We start from the raw sequence: 20888 nt of genomic DNA, 5'->3' as shown, positions 1-20888 counted from the left end.
TCAATTTTTAAAAATATAAATTTAAATATTTAATTAAATCAAAAATTAAATATCAAATTAAAATTTAAAACTAAATTTAAAATTTTAATTAAATTTTAGAATTAAATTAAATTTTAGAATTAAATTCGTGTATTAAATTATATTGAAATCGGAAGGGAAGAGATAGAGTCCGTGTAGTGTCAGAATACTAAGGGGGAAGAAAGAGAGGCGATTCATTCAAATTCCAAAAGAAATAAATAAAACAACATTAATGTATCTACACATTGGGAAGTCCTGTTATGTTTGCTTTTGCTTTGTTTTTGTCTTCGGTTCATCCTTTAACTAAAAACCAAACACAAGTATCCCAAAATAGTGTAAAACAAAATCTCCCGGATGCATTTTTTGTTTTCAAGTAAAAAAAGTTTTCTTTTCTTCTCGGGGCTTGTTCTTGATGGTGATGGATTCTAGTATAGAAATCAAGGTGACGAATCCAAAGAAAGTAGACAATGTGGTGCATCCCGCAGCAGCATCACAGTCATCCGTGTCATCGCCGTCGCATGATGGGCGGGGGAGGCCGCAATTGGAAGGGGAGGAGGAGGAGGGGCAGAGTGAAAGCCTCCGGCGCGGACAGCAAGGAAGAGAGTTGGTGAATTTCATGCCGTTTAAAAGTTGGGTGCCTTGGCTTATTCCGGCCTTTGTTTTGGCTAACGTAGTCGTTTTTCTGGTCACCATGTTTATTAACAATTGCCCCAAGAATTCTGCTTCTTGTGTGGCTGGGTTCTTGGGAAGGTTATCGTTTCAGCCGATGAAAGAGAAACCTCTCCTTGGCCTTTCTGCTTCTACTTGAGTCTCTCTCAAAACAAAAATATAAGCTTGATAGGAAATCTCTGTAAATTCTTTTACATTTATTGTGCTGAAATGAGCATTGATTTAGCCTCCAGAGAATGATTTGGGGGAATTTAAAGCAATAATAAGTAAATAATTTGGATTCTTGGAAGTGCCTTAATCTGTCTGCCAATTCTAAGATAGGTAGGAGCTGGATTTATTTAGATTAATATATGAAATCTATGGTCAGTCATGATATATTATAATTTACTTTTAGAAAGAATTTATGATTAGTTTTTACAATTTTCTGCTTTAGATGTGGTCTAATAGATAAAAACCTTTAGGATGATCTCTTTGAAGCATTTGAGTATCTATATGTAGGCTACTACAGCTAGGAAAATATATTCTATGGTAATTTTATGGTTGCTAATACAAGTTCATTGTTGACTTGTCCTATTATGCTTTTTCTTTCCTTTCTGTTTTCCTTGTTCAGATTAGATAATGGGTGCCTGTCATGGTGGGAGGAGAAAGGCGAGAACACGAAGAGGGTAAGAGAGAATTGGGGGAAATAAGACGAGGGTTAGGGATTGAGAATGAGGGATTGGGGATTCTGGCACGTGAAGGAAATAAAGATAATTTACCTCTGGAGCAGATCATCAGGAGTAGATTGGATATGAAGAAGCTGGAGCGGCCCAAGAGAATTAAAATAGCTGAGCCCAATAGTCCATATCTGCCAAACAAATGAAGAAGGAATGAATTTGTTAGATTCAGTTAAAAAGGACAGCCAGCTGGCATCCTTAAGATTCTGATTGTAACTAAATAAACGAGTTGGATGATGTATTTTCCTTATGCTATGAATGAATAAGCAATTCTTCTCTGAAATCTCTAAAATTTCTCTCTATTCCTATTACCTATTTCTCAAATTTCCGTCTATCTATCCCAAACCATAACAATTGGTATCGAGAGCTTCGGTTCTGGCAAGTAAATCACGAGCATGACAAAGAAAAATCAGAGTATGGAGGCAGATTTAGCTGGGTTACATAAACAGATGGAAGAATTGACAACATTGGTGAAAAAGGGTAACGATGATGCTAATCCACCTAAATGGTGGGAGGCCCAAGAGAACAGAATTACTGCAATGGAAACTAGAATGGCTACCAACCAAGGATATGTGGAAAAACTCTTGAAGATTTTAACTGGCAGAGATGGAACAAGAGCAGTCTGAAGGTGATCATGTAAACACTCCTGATAACTCTAAAAATGGGAGAAAAAATCCTGTTTTGGTGACTGTAGTAAAGGATAAATCAAGATTCACTTATAAAACTGATGAACCGAGAATATTGAAAGACAAGCCTGATGCTTGTTTAGCCCTTAAGAATGGTTCTGGCCTGAGAATCAAGTGGGTGAAAACAGTAAATAGACCTATTATAGGAATGGAAGCTGAAAACAGGGACCAGGGAGTTCTTTTAACGGTGTAGGGGACTATGTGGCATAGACCCAAAATTGAGTTACCATTTTTGAAGGGATAAATCCTAGGGATGGTTGCAGAAGTGTTTGAAGTATTTTTCCTTATGCATGTTCCTGTAGATCAGAGGTGGAAGTTGCTACTATGTATTTAACAGGAAAAGCTGAAATATGGTTTGATGGCTATATTATGCAGAAGCATCATGTAACATGGCATGAGTTTGAAGCTTTATGTCATAGATTTAGTGATAGGTCTTTTTCTGACATTGTGGAGGAATTCACTAAGCTTACTCAGAAAGGATCTGTTGAAGATTATCAGAAGGTTTGAGGAGTTGCAACCACACATGCTGTTACAGAATCCTACTTGGGAGAGGAGTTTTTGTGTCACTTTTTATAAGTGGACTTAGAAGACATCAAACATAGAGTAAAAGCTTTAGATCCTAAACATTTATCTGAGGCATGTAAACAAGCTAAGCTCTATGAGTTATCTGTGGAGTTTGAAATAGAAAGTTGAGACATTCCTTTAAAGTCCCACCCTACCCAAACCCCATTATTACTTCCAAGACAACTTCAGTACCACTGCCTACTAATTCCACACCAAATTCCAATCCTAAACAAAGTCTCATTGATTATAGAAGGCATAATAACCTTATTTTAAATGTGGAGAAAATTTTCAGCCAGGTCATCAGTGTAAACAAGAAACTTCAATAGATGATTGAAGAGGAAATCCTATTCCTACAGAATCTGTCCTTACTGACTCAGACCAGCAGATAATGCAAGAGGAGGAAAGCTTGGAAATTTCTATGAATGCAATTACTGGGTGCATTAGTCATAACACATTGCGGATTCAAGGGACAATTCAAGGCAGAACTTTGAACAACTCATTGACAGTGGCAGTACGCACAGTTTTTGACACCACAATGGGCTGATGCTGGCATTCAGTCCTAACTCCATACCCTTTGGCTATTACAGTAGTAATGGTCAACAACTATATAGTTCAGCAAGATGCAATAATGTGAGTGGCAGATGCAAGGACACTCTTTCATACTGACTTTAGACTCCTTAAATTAGGGGGAAGTGATATGGTGTTAGGGGTTGATTGGATGAAGGTCTTTAGTCCAATTTTATGGACTTCAATCAGATGACAATGAGCTTTCAACATCAGGGTGAGAATATTGTTATACAAGGGCAGTAACCTTCACTGTTTTTGCAGCAGATTTCAGGTGCTACCTTACTGAAATGACAGCCTCAGATGAAGCTATATTAGGACACGTGGTCTTATTGAGTATTATAGAGACTCCTAAACCCATTCCTACAGCTCTTCAACCTCTTTTAAAGAGGTATAACACTATTTTACTGAACTAAAGGGTTACCACCTAGAAGAGCTCATGATCATGCTATTCCTCTCAAACCTGGGTCTAGTCCTATCAATTTGAGACCATACAGATTTCCCCCATAACCAGAAAACAGAAGTGGAACAACAAATTGCTGCTATGTTGTCTTCCTCTATTATCCAGCCAAGCAAGAGTCCCTTTGCTTCTCCATGTCTTTTAATCAAAAAGAATGATGGTACTTGGCGGTTTTGTGTGGATTATAGGCAATTAAACAATCTCATAGTAAAGGATAAGTTTCCTATTCCTGTGGTGGAGGATCTATTGGATGAGCTCTATGGGGCAGTTTTTTTCCAAGATTGACTTAAGGTCAGGTTATTGGCAAATCAGAATTAAGGAGGGGGATATCTACAAAACATCATTTAGGACTCATCAAGGGCATTATGAATTCAATGTAATGCCCTTCGGTCTTACTAATGCTCTGCCAGATTTCAAGCATTAATGAAGATTTATTTAAAGCTTTCTTAGAAAGTTTGTTTTGGTTCTTTGATGATATCCTAGTTTATAGTATTTCTATGGCAGAACATATTACTCACTTACAACTAGTTTTGGAGGTTTTGCAAGTTAACCAGTTATTTGCAAAGCTGTCCAAATGTTTCTTTGGACAGACTCAGGTGGAATACTTGGGGCACATTATTTCAGCAGATGGAGTAGCTACAGACCCTAGTAAGATAGAAGCTATGAAGAATTGGCCTCTTCCTAGATCTTTAAAGTCTTGCATGGATTTTTGGGATTGACTGGTTATTACAGGAGGTTTATTAAAGATTATGGTGCCATAAGTAAGCCTTTGACTCAACTACTTACTAAGGATAATTTTCAGTGGACCACTGCAGCTTTCAATGCTTTTGAGTTGTTAAACAGGCTATGTGTGTGCTCTGTTTTAGCCTTACCTGATTTCAGCAAAAGTTTCTGTTTGGAAACAGATGCTAGTTCAGGAGGAATTGGTGCTGTGTATCTCAAGAGGGCATACCTATTGCTTATCTAAGTAAGGCCCTAAGTCTAGACATGCTGCCCTCTCTTTATGAAAAGGAATATCTTGCTATTTTATTAGCAGTTTCTAAGTGGAGGCATTACTTGAAAAGTAAGCCTTTTATTATTAAAACTGATCATGAGCATTGAAGTATCTACTGGAGCAGAAACTGACCACCACAATCCAAAAGAAAGGGTTGACTAAGTTGTTGGGATGGACTACTCTATACAGTACATAAAATGTAAGTCCAATACTGTAGCAGATGCCTTGTCCAGGCAATGTGAAGATGCTAGTTAATGTATTGCTATGGGAACTACTTTGCTTATTCCTAGCTGGGTACAAGATGTTGAAAACAGCTATAAGGAGGATAAATTAGCTGCTGATTGGATTAATATCTTGACTGTGTCCTAATGCTGATCCTAATTGGAAATTTTCAAAAGGGATACTTAGATTTAAAGGCAGAGTTTACATTGGTCTAATGGATCTCTTAGAATCCAATTCTTCAGTTTACATGATTCCCCTCATAGAGGTCATTCTGGGACTCAAGCTACTTATCAGAGGATTAAGTCCTATTTTATTGGCCTAAGCTTAAAGCTATGGTAGTCACTATATCAGATGCTGCACAGTTGTCAGCAAATTAAGGTGGAGCATATATCTAAACCAGGACTGCTACAGCCCCTTCCTATTCCTCATCAAGCTTGGGAGGTGATTACTATGAATTTATTGAGGGCTACCTACTTCTTTAAGAAAAATGTATATTGGTGATAGTTGACAAGTTTACCAAATATAGCCATTTTATGGCATTGTCTCATCCTACACTGCAGCTGAGGTTGCTAAACTATATCTAGACGATGTCTACAAGCTCCATGGTCAACCTAAGATGGCTATTTCAGATAGGGATAAAACATTTACTAGTCTCTTTGGAGAGAGTTAATGAACAGTTGGGTACTACAACTCTATTCAGTATGCTTACCATCCTGAAACAGATGGTCAGACAGAGAGGGTTAATCAATGTCTAGAGCAATATCTAAGAGGACTCTATTTTTACAACCTAAACAGTGAGCTAAGTGTTGGCTCATGCTGAGTGGTGGTATAATACTACCTACCACAACCTTAAGCCTAACACCTTTTCAGGCTCTATATGGTTATAAACCTCCTACCATGGTTTGGCAACCAGAGGCTACAGTGCATCTGTGGGTGTTTATGAAAAGCAGGGAAGAAATCAGGCAATTGGTGAAACATCAACTAGAACAGGCTGCTAATAGAATGAAGCAACAGATAGATAAAAACGTACAGAGAGAAATTTTGCAGTTGGGGATAAGTTTACCTGAAGTTGCAACCTTAGCGTCAAACATCCTTGCCCTGAGAAAAAATTTAAAGTTAGCAGCTAAGTTTTATGGGCACAAAATTATTGAAAGAATCGGAGAAGTCGCGTATAAATTAGAATTACCAGAGAACTCTCGTTTGCACCCAGTCTTTCATGTCAGTATGTTGAAGAGGCATATGGGCCAGCAGAATCATCTTCGACAGAGCCTCCTGTGGTGGATGAAGAAGGTCAGTTTCGCATAGAACCAAGTCAAGTTTTGGGCAGAAGAATATCAATCGAAACAAAGGCCAGTTACTCAGTTACTCGTTCGATGGACTAACCTGGACGCTTCACATGACACCTGGGAAGATTATTCGGTGCTCCGTGGTCAGTTTCACTTTTGATCCTTGGGGACAAGGATCCTCTCGGGGTGGGTATTGTCATGGTGGGAGGATAAAGGCGAGAACACGAAGAGGGTAAGAGAGAATTGGGGGAAATGAGACGAGGGTTAGGGATTGAGAATGAGGGATTAGGGATTCTGGCACGTGAAGGAAATAAAGATAATTTACCTCTGGAGCAGATCAACAGGAGTAGATTGGATATGAAGAAGCTGGAGCGGCCCAAGAGAAATAAAATAGCTGAGCCCAATAGTCCTATCTGCCAAACAAATGAAGAAGGAATGAATTTGTTAGATTCAGTTACAAAGGACAGCCAGCTGGCATCCTTAAGATTCTGATTGTAACTAAATAAAACTCTGGATGATGTATTTTCCTTATGCTATGAATGAACAAGCAATTCTTCTCTGAAATCTCTAAAATTTCTTCTATTCCTATTACCTATTTCTCAATTTCCGTCTATCTATCCCAAACCATAACAGTGCCCTGGGCGTAACAAAATTGTTCATGAACATCAGGAATGGCGTATGATTTCTTGTATATGGTTGCATGCTGGCGTTTTCCACATAATTGCCAATATGTTGAGTCTTGTTTTTATTGGAATTCGGCTCGAGCAGGAATTTGGTTTCGGTATGCATCTTATTCCCAAACTTAAACTTCTTCGTGTGATGACATTTCTGAACCGTGATGTAGCTGTTATTAATTCAATTCAACGATGCTAATAATCTTGTAATTTGCATAATCGAGATGCGTCTTCGATAGGTTTCGATGACTATCTGCTTTCCTAGATCTCGCACTAAACTGGTCTATTCCAATCATTTTCCTTATATTCACATATGTCAGAATGTCGTCATTTTTAAGATTGTAACAGTGTTTAAAACTGTTGAGTGGGTTGAAAGAACTTTCTGCACTTTGTTGCTAAAGGTCATATCCCCGGCTAGTGGTTAATATGTGTTTCACATGATTTGGACTTTGAGATGCTCAGCCAAGCTCTATTGATCGCAGTTTGGGGGTCCTTGATTTAAGCTCAGTAGCTAAAAACGTGTTCGAGAGTTGAGAGATAACCCTTTCTCAATGCTTTTGACCTTTGGAAGGAATATGTGATACCCTCTTTGCAATTGTCCTTTCCTTTTTTCCGAAATCAACGTTGTTCTAGATAATTGGTATAGAAGGATGGGGAAGCTCAGAACTTGCTTTCGGAAATGCTTCCAATTTACCTACCGGATAGTTCTTTTACTAGTTGAAAGGTATTTAATCCTAATTTCTATTTGGTATTTTTCTGCAGTGAGAATCGGGGCTTTATCTTTTTGCTGGTTTTGGGGGAGTTTGATGTCATCTTTTCATTCGAACCAGCATATCCGTTGGTGCCTCGGGTGCACTTTTTGGTTACTAGGTAGCATGGTTTCGGAACTCATCACAAATGGACAATCTATGCAAATAAGGTTCCCACTTTCATTCTTCTGAATCCGTTACACCGAAGGGACTATTAACTTACAGTTTCGGTTTTCTATATGCAGCTTGCAGCGCTGTTGACTCTTATTTTCATTATGTAATAAATCTAGCAATTGGAGTCCTCCACACGTGGATAACTTTGCTCATATCGGGGGATTTCTTTCCGGTTTTCTCCTCGGATTTGTTTTTCTAATCCGTCCCCAGTTTGGATACGTTAGCAAGAACATGTTCCTCCAGGATACATTGTAGCTTCTAGTAAACCTAAACACAAGCCGTACCAGTTTGTCCTCTGGCTCGTCTCTGATGATTGATTGCTGGGTAAGTACGTGGAATCCTTTCCCTGAATTCAACTTTGTAACAAAAGTTTCATGATCATTTTTATTTTCTTTTCAGATTCACAGTTGGCATGATCCTGCTCCTTCAAGGGGTTAATGTGAATGATCACTGTTCTTGGTGTCATTATCTGAGTTGCGTCCCGACCACATTGTGGAGCTGCAGATCACAACAAGTTTATTGTCAGGTGAGTTTTGCTGCTCTCATGTTAACACATGTCTTATCCATTTAGTTTCTTAGTACTGTCCTTTCTCCTCCGGATTACATCAATATCTCAATATTTCGTAGTTTCATAGTTTCCGAAACATCAGTAGTGCCCTTTAGGTACTCGCTATTAATTTCTTTATAGTAACATGCATTGATAGCTCAATGGATTTTAAAACGACGAATTTTGAGGCATCACGCAGCTCATTGCTCCTAATTTAACCTCGTCTTTTCTTTGAGGTACTTGCTTGTCATACGTTACTAAGATTAGCTAATATTTTCTTGTTCATGATAAATTCTGCATGTGGCTGTAAAATACAGAACTAATATCTTCCGTGGTTCAATGTTCATAGTTTGTGTACTGTTATCACCAGTTGAAAAACACAGGTTATAGATCTATTTGCTGATTTATTGCAGTCAATCGAATACGGTAATCAACTGAACTTAACATGTATAAGCAATGGGAAAAGCGGCAGCTACACTTTATCGGGTGAAAGCACTTCCCAGATTCAACTGCTATGTTCTCAGCTCTGTAGTCGATGATGGATGCACAAGCATGTATAGGAGAAGATTTATTTGTAGAAAAGTGTTTAAAAATTTATCCCAGCCGTTGATCTGGAATACATTACAGGTTCATTTTTAATATATTAGAGGAATATATTTCCGATGAAAAGTATGTTCATTTTTCTTCAAGACTCGTCAATACATCATAATCGATACGTTAGGACTAAAAACCTTTGTGGAAACCTTATGGTTTATGGAGATGAAATGGTAGGCAATGCAACAGCTATGATTGAGGTAAAGAAAATTTAACATAGCATCCAACCATTAAATAGTCTTAATGGTAAAAATGAATGTTATTCGTATTAAACTCGAGTTTTTGTTGCTTTAATTTAGTCTATAGAACACAAATCAATAGTCTCGTTCACCATTTCTGCACGTTTAGCTTGTGTAAATAATAATAATAAAAAAAAAACCTCCACTTAACTGGGTAAATACCTTGTAGCCATTGCGGAAGTAATATATTATGTTTACAGTTGATGTAGGTAGGCTGGCTTTTGGCAAAGAAAATGTATACGTGGCCTCCCCACTTTCCATGTCAATCAAAGATATAGAAAATCGTGGTAGTTCTGAACATTATTTTATTACTGTTTATTATTGAAGGGATTACAATCAAAATAAAATGATTGGTTATATTTGAATTTTGTATCATAAGATATCACTATTTATAAGATTAACTTAAAACTGGAGCCTCCTTACTTCTCATCTTTGTTCTTAATTTTCCTTTCTTTCATATATAGTTTATGTGAAGTAATTATTTCTTTATTTAATACGTTTTGACATTGTCATGAATTACTATTAAGAGGCGAATGATAATAGGAGCATGAGGGGTCTTAACACCCTGAAGATTTAGATAATTTTTTTCTTAAAAAATTAGATATTTTAATTTACCTCCTCAAAATATTTTAAACTCTCATTAAACCTTTTGAATTTTTTTATTAGACCGACTATATCTAAAGTCTAACCAGATCAGCCCCACGTTGATGGAGAGGTAGTTAAGTTAGTAGTTAAGGTAGTTGCTCGTATTAGACAAGACAAAAACTAAAATTGCAACCAAAAAAAATCAACCATTGCCTTGTAGAGAAAAAGGAGAGTCCAACGTACACATACATGGCTCATGGTTGTAACTTGTGACCATTTTCTCTTGCTTGAGAAACATTTAGAAAGCTTTATTATTTTTATTATTATATTCCCATGGAGGAGATTGCGCAAAGCTGAAAACTATCCCCTCAAGGCATGCAGAGTTTCACTAAGATAGATTGCTTGATTTTGGAAACACTAATTATCGACTCCATTCTAATTCTTTAAGCAATAGTGTGTTTCGAAAGAGTATTTATGGCATTATTAGTTGTTTAGGGACACAAACCCAGATCAACGACAAGATGTTTAAGTGTCGAAAACGTAATAAATGAGTTAAAGATTTAATAATCAAATTGGCTATATAAGAAAATAACCAAGTAATGGTATGATTGACATTTGTGTTTTTCTTAGCTTTTTCTGTGTAATCTATGGGGTTCAAAGGTCAAAGGCCAAATCGTTTTCTTAATAACCTCAAACTACAGTGCATTATATTATTTTCCATGTTAGCAGGTGAAGCAACCGTACGACATCATTATAACCAGAGAAATTACATAATAGTTTTTCATTTACATATTTTAGATTGTGAAATCTATTCATATTGTTATTTGAACATTTTCCATGTTAGTCAGGTGAAGCAACCGTGCGACATCATTATAACCAGAGAAATTACATAATAGTTTTTCCTTTACATATTTTAGATTGTGGAATCTGTTCATATTGTTATTTGAACATTATCATAAATGAAAGGTGAAAATTAGAGAAAAGAGATGATGCATGAAAGGGTACGATGGAGTGAAAGGAGCGTAGACAACGATAGTCACCAGTGTGGAGGCAAACCAAACACCAAACGGCTGCACGCCCTTTCCTTTCCTTGTTCCTTCATCCTACGTCTATACGTGAAAAAATGCATGAAATATTGTATATTCTATCCCCTTCTTCCAATGCCCTTTTCAAATAAATACTCCATGTGTTCTAATATTATTTTCCAACATAAACAAGAATCTTCCTAATCTCTAATCCAAACTGTATCCACACAACAAATGACTGCGAATGCTTCCGTATAACCTTACCCCCTGTACTTCGAATGTTTAATTATAAATCCATGCATTGCATCTAATGCAAATACATTCCAATTGGTCAAATGGCAAAGCCACTAATTAAGCCAGAACCCAATTTACAGCAGCCAAAGCAATATAAAAACCATAGTTAAGACGAAAAAGATCAAAGTTATGAATGTGGAAATTTGAAATCAAAATCAGGTAAAGTGGCATGTCCCCTGTATAATATGTATCCCGGAATCCGACCTAAAAATTCATGGTGTTAGTTAATAGGTTGGGCCCATATGACATTAAAGTAAATTTCTTCCTCCAGCTTATGTGAACTAACTCGTCTTTATTTTTACAGGTCAATTTTTATATAGTAATGCCAAAACTTTGTTCATTTCCCACTCAATATGAAGTGCCAACGTCTGACCCTTCTGCCCCTTTTATTATTCTCACCACAGTTATTATTTTAACTTATAATAATAGTTAAATTTATTAAAAAAAATTACAAGTTGAATCTATACAAATTAAAATAACCTAATTATATATTTTACCTAAAATTAAAATATAATACTTATAATTAAAAATTCTAACTTACAAAATGGATTATCCTTCAACCGAAATGTTTTTTTTAATTAATAAGTGGTTGACGGATTAAGTGTGAATATGGAGAAAACATACCTAATTAAAATTGTAAATTGAACAAAATATTGTTGAAATTCGGCCGTACTTCAATCTACCTAATTTGTTCAGTAAGCATACATGCCATGTTTGAGCTTATCCATTTGCTATTCGGTAAACAAAAAAGTCAAGTCGTCAGATTTTGGATCGAGTATTTTAAATTCAGATATTCTTAATCATTATTTAATTAAAATATTTTTTATTTATATTTACTTATACAAAATATAAATATTGATTTCTGAAGCTATATATTTATTATATTAATATAATTAAAATAAATTTTAGATTAGAACTAACTTAATAGAGCATGAACAAACAATTTATCAAACCAGCCCAAAAATATCATTACATTAAACTCTTTTGATTTGATCAATTGAAATTAAGCCTAACATTTACGTTTCAAAAATAAAATTAAGCCTAACATTTATGTTTCAAAAATAAAATTAAGCCTAACATTTTTTCTTTTACTCCAAATCTAACTTCTAAACATCATTTTGAATATATATCGTGCGTTGACCTTCTTTAAATTTATTATGGTTTGATTTTTTATCATGCTTGAGTATTTATAGTTATATTTATAATATTTAATTCAAATCTTAATTAAGAGATATATTGATTTGTAATTCTATTTATAGTTATATTTTTTATTTCTTTAAAAATATTTTGAAGAATAAGTTGCATGAAATGGACATTATATGTTTATATCTTAGCTAACAAGCGCGTTGATTGAAAGAAAATAATAAGAGTTAATTAATTTAAATTAAAAAAAAAACACGGAAAGCACGGCATGGGGAGCAGGAATCAAGTGTGGGTTGGAGAGGCTCGAGATTTCGTACAATAAAGGCGATGATCGCGGGACTAAGCGGGTCCAGTCCACACGTTGGATGCTTTCCTTCTCGAGTGTCTTCCGGTTGCCTTACATTTAATCTGAGTGGATCCAACTCATGCCATCCAAATCCTTTTGTCGTGTTTTATTCTCAAATCACAGCCGTTGATCACACCTCTTCCTTTTGGAATTTTTGGATATTATCATTAAATAAAACGATTTTACTTTTACCTTTTTATTTATCAATATCACGGCACTATCAAAACGTTTTTTTAAATCACTAATTCACCTAAAAAGTATTTTCTAAAGTTACAAATTACCATACTTAAATTATCTATAGTCCCTTATCTTTAAATTAAAATGAATTATATTTAAATATATTCTATCTAAAGACTGTTTTTGATATTATAATAAATAAGTGTAAACTAAATTAACGTTGAATCAATTTTACCAAATACTTGGCTTATCGATCTTACCCTCCCCCCTTAAAGGCGTAGACCCATGCATTTAAATACCGCTCCCTGCCTTCGTTTCCCGTAACTCTCTCAATTCTCCTTTTATCTTATTGGAGAAAAAAGAGTTAAACTTGAAGGGAACGAAATGAATAGTGTGAGTGTAGTATGCATTATTGTGGTTTGATATCCTCAATGTGGATGGCTGAAGCAAGAATTCCAGGTGTTTACTCCAGTGGTGCGTGGCAAATGCCCATGCTACCTTCTATGGCGGCCTGATGCCTCTGGCACCATGGGTATCTTCTTTCTTCAACCTCATTTCTTTCCCCTTTTCAGATCATGATTCAAAAGTTTCTGTCTTTAAAAAAAGGGAACTTGCATTTATGGCTGAATAATGATTTTGCAGGAGGAGCTTGTGGGTATGGAAACTTGTACAGCCAAGGGTACGGGGTTAACACGGCAGCGCTTAGCACAGCATTGTTCAACAATGGGTTAAGCTGCGGTGCTTGCTTTGAGATAAATGTTCAAGTGATCCAAATTGGTGCCATTCAGGAAGCCCTTCCATCTTCATCACAGCAACCAACTTCTGCCCACCAAATTACGCTCTCCCTAACGACATGGCGGCTGGTGCAACCCTCCCCGCCCTCATTTTGACCTGGCCATGCCCATGTTCCTTAAGATTGCCCAGTACCGTGCCGGAATTGTCCCCGTTTCTTACCGCCGGTATATTCTCTCTTTCTTTTGCCCTTGATGCTTGCTATTAAGGCTAGACAGTACAAATAGATTAAATAAGTTGAAAAAAATTATATTTAATGCAATTAAAAAATTACATAAATTAATAAATAAATGCTTAAAATCATTGATACTAATTTTTTGACCATGAAATCAGAGAAGACACAAAGTTCCCAAAGTCCTGAGAGTCTTAGCCTCTTTTTCCAATCATAAAATTAATAAATAAATGGATTACGGTCTTTTTATTGACGGAATAGTCTCACATGCGACAATCTTATTATACAGTTAATTATAAATGGAATATTATCGGTTTTATTATTTTTTTTAATAAAATTGGTAAAAGTAATCGAAAATATTATTATTTCTACTAATTTTTATTATTGGACGTTTTATCGGTTTGATTAAACTTTATCTAAAAATTATTTTTCTATCGATTTGTTATTATTAGGCATTTTATCTAAAATGTTAATGTATTAAGTAGAATAATAATGTTTCTAATAGTTTTTTTATTAAAAATATTAAAAAAAATAAAATCAATAACCTATTTCATTAATCATATTAAAACTGTGGCACATATAATTTTCCGTTGTTGGGATGTCTGTTCGACACCTATATAATATTGCTCCGCGTTTTATGCTAACAGTGTCTTTTCTTTTTATTATTTAATAAATTACGTAGGGTGCCATGCCGGAAGAGGGGAGGAATCAGGTTCACGATTAACGGTTTCCGTTACTTCACTTGGTTTTGATCTCCAACGTTGCGGGTGCAGGAGATATCGTGAAGGTTAGCGTAAAAGGATCAAGGACGGTTGGATGAGCATGAGCCGAAACTGGGGTCAGAACTGGCAATCAAACGCCGTTTTAGTTGGTCAGTCACTCTCGTTCAGAGTCACCGGCAGTGACAGGCGCACTTCCACCTCCTGGAACATCGTTCCCGCGCATTGGCAGTTTGGTCAAACATTCACCGGCAAGAATTTCAAAGTTTGATTCATTTCTTCTTTTTATGATTTGGAGGAAGGATCAATTTGCAAAACAAAAATAAGTTATTAACCCCAGAAGTTAAAATGTTTTGCAGTTTAAAAAGAAAGAAATATATATTAGAAACTTTCCAGTTATAGTCCATTTTCAACTTTACCCTTTTGTGGTTCCGACTTGTAACCATTATGAGCCCTGTTTTAGTTGTAAAGAGAGAAAGGGCAAATATGTAAGGGAAAAAGACTGACGTGGCTGCACAATATGTAGCCCGCGGTTAAATTGGTTTAACTAGGCTATGTAATATCATTATATAAATGTATGCTTGCCGAATGCCAAGTATTTTGTAGTAACTTTTTATGTAGTTGGGTTGAAATATATGTATTTGGTTGTTCTCCATGTTGATTTTTATTTGAATTTTGTTATATAATGTTCAAATTATTGATAATTTATAATTATTAATCAAGTAAATTAATATAATTGTATATTTAAATATTCGTATTTGAAAGTAAATAAATTACATACAGTGATTCAGTATGAGTACGATGATACGGTAGGGTCTTATCTAAAATGAAACTTCCCATACCTATCCTGAAAGAGTTGAAGCAAATAGTATTGTACACTAAGAAAGCAGTTAGTGGTAAGGGGTACCCTATTGTTGCCACATTGAGGGTGAAATTTGCTGTTAGTTTCTGAAAGCAAATAGCGGAATGGTCAATCAATTTTATGAAAAGAAGGAAAGAACAAGGATAGACAGGTCCTGTCCCGTTGTAGATATTTCATTGGAATCTTATAGTTATCCGATGAATAGAAATCCAAATTCAACCAATTATTCGTTCCATTAAAATCATCCATGAATAAAAGAGATGGAATGAATATAAATATATTTTGGACTTACTAAAACAAGAAGAAAGAAACAAATCCTTTATTTCTTTCGAATGTAAGGGAAAGTTTGAAGAAATATTAAATTATATATCTTTCAAGTAAAGATACATCGCCAATAATTCCATAGAGGTCGCATCAGTCCAGGGTCGAATATATTTACTGAATTTGGTCGTATCAAAACTTGAATCATGTTAATGGGGTTGGTTTTTGAGAGGAAATACATTGGATTCTTGTGTTTTTAACCTACAAATACTAACAAGGCTGGGGCTTTGGATTCCTTGATCCTGGTTTAGGTTTAAGTTTTCACATTAATTATTCTTCCTCTAATTATTTGTGTAACATGGTTCTTGAATCAAAGATAAAGACTTTTTTTAACTAACGGCTGTTTAGATTTATAATCAGAAAGCATTTTTTCATTATAATTATATCTATTTCAAGATTATACAGAGACGGATTTAAAAATATTTTTTAGGGTGAATACACATATTAATAACACAAAATTTGTATATGTGAGTGAACACAATCAATAAAATAAATAATAAAATATAAATTATTAATAACACATATAATAATAAACACCGACCACTCTAATATGTGTGGATCCGCTAGGGAGATTACATATGAAAATTAAGCCTAGTCTACTAATTTTAAAGCCCAACACAAGGAATGTGAAAAGCACAAATTTGTAAAAAACTCAACTACCCAATAACTAAGCCCAATCCGTCTACACTGTTCAACATAATAAATCAAGTTTCTAATAAAAGTTGCATCTATGCTGAAATTACGGAAAAATTACAAGCATTATAATTTAGAATCTGTAGATGAAGAAATTCCCAAGTTGTTTAGTGTTTCTTACGCTTAAGTTGTTTCCACGTAACAACTGCTCCACTCCCTCTTTCTAGGTTGCCCTCCTCCGTTCTTTGAAGTTCCATAGTTCGGGTACTATGTACCTTCCACTTGCGTTGTACTCGTTAATCTCTGCAAGGGCTGCTGTAACAGCACTGTATATTTCATCTCCGTCCTCACTCTAGATGGCTTTCAATCGCTCATCTTCCTCATCAAGTATTCCCTGCAAATATCACATTTTTCAAGTGAAGAAATCGGTCTATGAAGCACAAAGGAAGTTGATCAGTTGAATAATAGGGCACAAAAGAGCCTATGGTTCAATGCTGTGGAACGTGACCATTTCTAAGCTGTTACAACTTGAATGAACATGAGAAATGAAAAATTGAACTATTAGAATTGTTTACCAACTGAAGGTTTGGGTTGATATATATAAGTAAAATACCTTGGAATTCCCATCCTTGTCCGTGAGTATCTTAAAAGGATGCCAATTAGAATCTAGAATGTAGTCCTGCAACCGAGACCAAGCTCTGCTGCTTTCAGATTAGCTTCTAAACCCGAGTATTTTCTTTTGGCTGCAATCCGGAATGGTTTGATGTCCAGCTCTCCCATTCTTTTGACACCAACAGAAGCACAAGTATTGGTGGAGATCTTTCGAACCCTGAAACAAAGAAATCGGTCTCTCCACATCTTATCAAAACTTCAAATATATATGTTGCTGGGATTACAACCATGATTAAAAATATCAAGTTTATGTACTCCAAATGAAAGATGGGGGGAAAATATAAAGGTAACTATATTCCAAACACTAAATCTCCCGCATTACTCTTAAAAATGAGAGACAACTTTATGCAAGTTCTACATCCATTTGGATCATCCACAATTACTGAAGAAGCAATGCAGCTATGCTACTTTAAACTCATACAACCCTTGCATGGTTTTTTTGTGGATTAACTTTGTTTCCATTAATAAAGGCAGATAATTGCTACACCATTATAATCACCTATTGTTAACTTTCACCTAATATTTGTATACAGTGTATCTAATATACCATGCTATACAAAGTATGAAGTTTCTCCTGTCATTAAGATCAACTCTAGCAGGTCATCCCGACACCTGAAAAACACTTGCTGCTTCAGTTTAATCCCACTATCCTCTTCCAACACCAACTGCTGTCAACATATATAGGTAATGGCATTACTGACATCCCTTTAAGCTTATTTGTCTCTAACCAAGCAATCCAAAGAAAGCCAGCTTGTACTAACAAATACCAAAGTTGCTGTATTACACAAGCTCTATTCCAACTGCACAAATCCTGCAGACCAATTCCACCTTCATCTTTTAGTTTACATATTTGCTCCCAACTAATTCGAGCTCCTTAAACATCAAATTTTCCCTTCCAAAAGAAACGCATGCAAATTTGATTCACTTTCACCATAACAAGCCTTTGGCAAGATAAAATGCCGAGACCAATAGTTTTGCACATGAAAATGAACAGTTTGAATAAGTTGAGCTCGACCAGCATATGAAAGACTTCTTGCTTCCCAACCATTGACCCTAGCTCTAACGTTATCAAATAGCTTAGAGCAGTCCCTTTCTGATACTCTCTTAGGAACCAAAGGCACTCCAAGTAACGAACAAATATTATTGTTATGTATGGCTCATAAAAAGTCTCGTTGTGGGGTTACGAATTATGTGGGTTGGGGGTGTGGGGGCGCAGCCCCCGCGGTACGGTACAGGGTTGATTTTGTAATTATGTACCAGGGTTTTCTATTATAAATAGAGATGTAACCTAGACCTAAAACATCATTGAATAAAACTTCTAGCGCCGCCTAGGCACCGAGGACGTAAGCACATTGTCGAACCTCGTAAAATTCTCGTGTTCTTTCGTTTTCTTTACCCGTTTTCGTCAACAATTGGTATCAGATGTCAGGAGCAAAATTCGAAGTCGCGAAATTCGATGGTCAGGGTAACTTTGGATTATGGCAAACGAGGGTGAAGGATCTATTGGCGCAGCAAGGGATCTTGAAGGCTTTGCGACCTACAAAGCCGGCGTCGATGGATGAGGAAGATTGGGAAGAATTGCAGCAGCGAGCGGCAGGAACCATACGATTATGCTTGGCGGACGAGGTCATGTATCACGTCATGCATCTATCGTCTCCAGACGAAATTTGGAGGAAGTTGGAAAGTCAGTTTATGTCCAAATCCTTAACGACAAAACTGTATCTGAAGCAGCGGCTGTATGGGCTGAAGATGCAGGACGATCACGATTTGGCGCAACACGTGAATGTCTTCAATCAAATCGTTTCTGATCTGGCTCGGCTTGATGTGAAAATTGAGGATGAAGACAGAGCGATGATTCTGTTGTGTTCGTTGCCTTCCTCTTACGAACACATGGTGACTACTCTTATATATGGGAAAGAGACTATCAACGTTGAGGAGATTACTGCAGCCTTGTTGGCTCACAACCAGCGGAAGCAGAATGCAGGGGAAAGCTCTCAAGCCGATAGCTTATATGTCAAGGGTAATCGAGATCGTGGACGGAAGCCAGAGAAGACAGGGTCCGGGAAGCGGAATTCCAGATCCAAATCCAGGGATAAGAAGACGATTCAATGTTACAAGTGCAAGGAGGCGGGACATATGAAGCGAGACTGTCCGAAGTTGAAAAAGCATACCGATGAGAAGCGTGATGGCTCATCCAAGTCTGTGAACGTGGTCGAGGATGATACTTCTGATTGCAGTGAGGGTGATATGCTTTCTATTTCAACGACACAATTGACGGATGCTTGGATTCTTGATTCTGGATGTTCTTATCACATCACGCCAAATAGGGAATGGTTTTCGACATACAGACCGGTTAATTCTGGTTCGGTTTATTTGGGTGATGATCGATGTTGCAATATTGTTGGTATTGGTGATGTCAGAATTAAGATGCACGATGGCTCCGTTCGGACGTTGAGTGGTGTTCGACATATCCCAGACTTGAAGAAGAATTTGATTTCCTTGGGCACTTTGCACAAGAATGGTTTTATCCCTAAGGCTGACGAGGATAGAGAAACCATTCGGATTGTTAAAGGAGCATTGACTGTGATGAAAGGCAAGATGACTGCAGGGAATATCTACAGATTGTTAGGGAGTACCGTTGCAGGTGGAGTTCACTCTGTTGAGTCCTGTGATGATACGACAAAATTGTGGCATATGCGCCTTGCTCATCTTAGTGAACGTGGTATGGCAGAATTACACAAGAGAAACTTGTTGCATGGTGTCAAAAGCTGTAAGCTCGATTTTTGCAAGTATTGTGTTCTTGGTAAACAGACTAAAGTCCGTTTCAAGACTGCGAAGCACACAACTCAAGGGATTCTTGATTATGTGCATTCTGATGTATGGGGGCCTTCCACGACATCGTCTTTGGGTGGATCTAGGTACTATGTTACTTTTATTGATGATTTTCACGGAAAGTTTGGGTGTATTTTTTGAAACAGAAATCTGAAGTTTTTGAGAAGTTCAAGCTGTGGAAAGCTGAGGTAGAAAACAAAACAGGACGAAAAATCAAGTGTTTGCGGTCTGATAATGGTACGGAGTACACAGATTCACGGTTCCTACAATTCTGTAAGGAGCATGGGATTCAGAGGCATTTTACAGTGCGCAAGACACCACAACAGAATGGTGTTGCGGAACGAATGAACAGGTCGTTGAATGAAAGAGCCAGATGTTTGCGGTTGAATGCGGGGCTTCCCAAACACTTCTGGGCTGAGGCTGTTAACATGGCGTGTTACCTTATCAACAGATCGCCAAGGGCATCGCTGGCTGGGAAAGTTGCAGAAGAGGTATGGACTGGTCATGATGTTAGTTTTGATAACTTACGGATTTTTGGTTGTCCTGCTTATGTGCATGTACCTGCTGATGAGAGATCCAAACTTGATGCAAAATCGAAGGAGTGCATTTTTCTGGGTTACAAGAAGGTGTCAAAGGATTCAAGTTCTGGGATCCAGTTGCGAAGAAAGTTGTGATTAGTAGAGATGTCGTTTTTGATGAACAGTCTATGTTGCAGCAGAAGCAAGACACGACAGTGGTAGATTTCGAGCAGTTTCCAGTTGAGAAACCAGAAACTTCTCAACCGACTTCTGGTGGTTCCACTACGGATGATTTGCAGGATTATAGTCTCGCCAGAGACAGGGTGAGACAGACGAATATAAAGCCTCCAAACAGATTGGGTTTTGAAGACTTGGTATCTTTTGCACTTACTGTTAGCAGTGATGATCCAGTTACTTTTCATGATGCCGTTACTAGTCAGGAAAACGACAAGTGGATGGCAGCCATGGTTGAGGAGATGGAGTCTTTGAATCACAATCGCACATGGGAGTTAGTTCCCCTTCCTGAGGGTAAGAAGCCGATTGGTTGCAAATGGGTGTATAAGAAGAAACCAGCAGTAACAGAAAAAGAGGGGAGAAGTTCAAGGCTCGTTTGGTAGCGAAGGGTTTTTCACAACAAAGGA

At 36.8% G+C, this 20888-nt stretch overlaps 2 pseudogenes; both read left to right on the top strand.

Moving 5' to 3' along the window:
• Positions 1 to 407: 407 nt before the first annotated feature.
• LOC120180170 lies at positions 408 to 8940 on the top strand (annotated as a pseudogene).
• A 4170-nt stretch (positions 8941 to 13110) lies between these two features.
• Positions 13111 to 14758, top strand: LOC120180131 (annotated as a pseudogene).
• The last annotated feature ends 6130 nt before the right edge of the window (positions 14759 to 20888 follow it).

The sequence above is a fragment of the Hibiscus syriacus genome, unplaced genomic scaffold, assembly GCF_006381635.1.
Source record: "Hibiscus syriacus cultivar Baekdansim isolate YM2019G1 unplaced genomic scaffold, ASM638163v2 tig00112491_pilon, whole genome shotgun sequence".
Taxonomy (NCBI): Eukaryota; Viridiplantae; Streptophyta; class Magnoliopsida; order Malvales; family Malvaceae; genus Hibiscus; species Hibiscus syriacus.
Note: the sequence above shows the minus strand (reverse complement) of the source record. Positions and strands in the feature narration are given on the sequence as shown.